Raw genomic sequence first — 1,210 nt, forward strand, 5'->3', positions numbered from 1 at the left:
ACTACTGGGCACAGCACACATCCTACGCAAAACACGTTCAATACAGTAACCATAAGAGCACCACAGCAAACCACAGCACATTACCAAGGCGCACAGAGCTGCGCTCGGTAGTGAAGTGAGAGCATGTTATAAAAATAAAACTACTGAATAATAATAATAATAGTAATAATAATAATAACATCTGTAAACATGTGGTCGTATGAATAGCTGCCGAAGTTAGAAACTTAGAATTGCTATAATATCAAGCTAATTTTAAAAAATAAAACATTGACAGAAATCATTAAACCAAGAGGCGCATATTGTCACAGGTAGATATCCGTATATCCGTCGCTTAAAGCCAAGTATACAGACAAACAAGACAGTCGCATATTTCTGTTGCAGACTCCTATAACTTTCATTACCACGATAGCCTTGGGAGAATTACAGGAAAAAAAAAAGCTATAAAAGTACTCGATAACGTGTACCTCCTTGATAATGTGTACCTCCTTTCCAGATATATTCTGAATATAAGTTAGTCTAATTTTTGAATGGTTTTATCATGACCACCTGTATAGTTTGCTAGGATATATTATAAGTTTTTATAAGTAATTTTTGTTTTCCTTTAGTACTTAAATTGGTCTATTTTCCTTAATATCGCACCTGGTCTTTATATCATTTCCGAAACATTTAATTGTTATTATACTAAATGTAATAATACATAGATTTTGCTATATTTTGACTATATTTTTATTATATCTCATTTCTCCCTCTGTACTCCTAATGCCTATTTAAGATCCTATATATTCCTATTGTCGGCCCCTCAAACTGATAATAATAAAAGGGTTCATGTCACCCGCATCCTACCTACGTTTCTGGGTATTAATCCTTGTTACTCATTTGATTTATATATATACATGTAGACGCTTCTTTATTAAACCAGAAAAAACAGCGCAAGAAAATTGTTATTCAGAGTTCTATGGAAATGTGAACCTCTGACTAAGAGTCTTTTGATGTTCTTGCAACATTAATAAACGTGCATATATATATATATATATATATATATATGTATGTTATGTATGTATGTATGTATGTATGTGTATATGTGTTCATACATAAATATATATATATACACATGCACATATATCTATTTAAATATGTAATATATTAATATATGTAGATGTATATATACGCGTATATATAATATAATTACACATCCATATACATACATACA

The sequence above is a fragment of the Octopus bimaculoides genome, chromosome 5 (assembly GCF_001194135.2).
Source record: "Octopus bimaculoides isolate UCB-OBI-ISO-001 chromosome 5, ASM119413v2, whole genome shotgun sequence".
Classification (NCBI taxonomy): domain Eukaryota; kingdom Metazoa; phylum Mollusca; class Cephalopoda; order Octopoda; family Octopodidae; genus Octopus; species Octopus bimaculoides.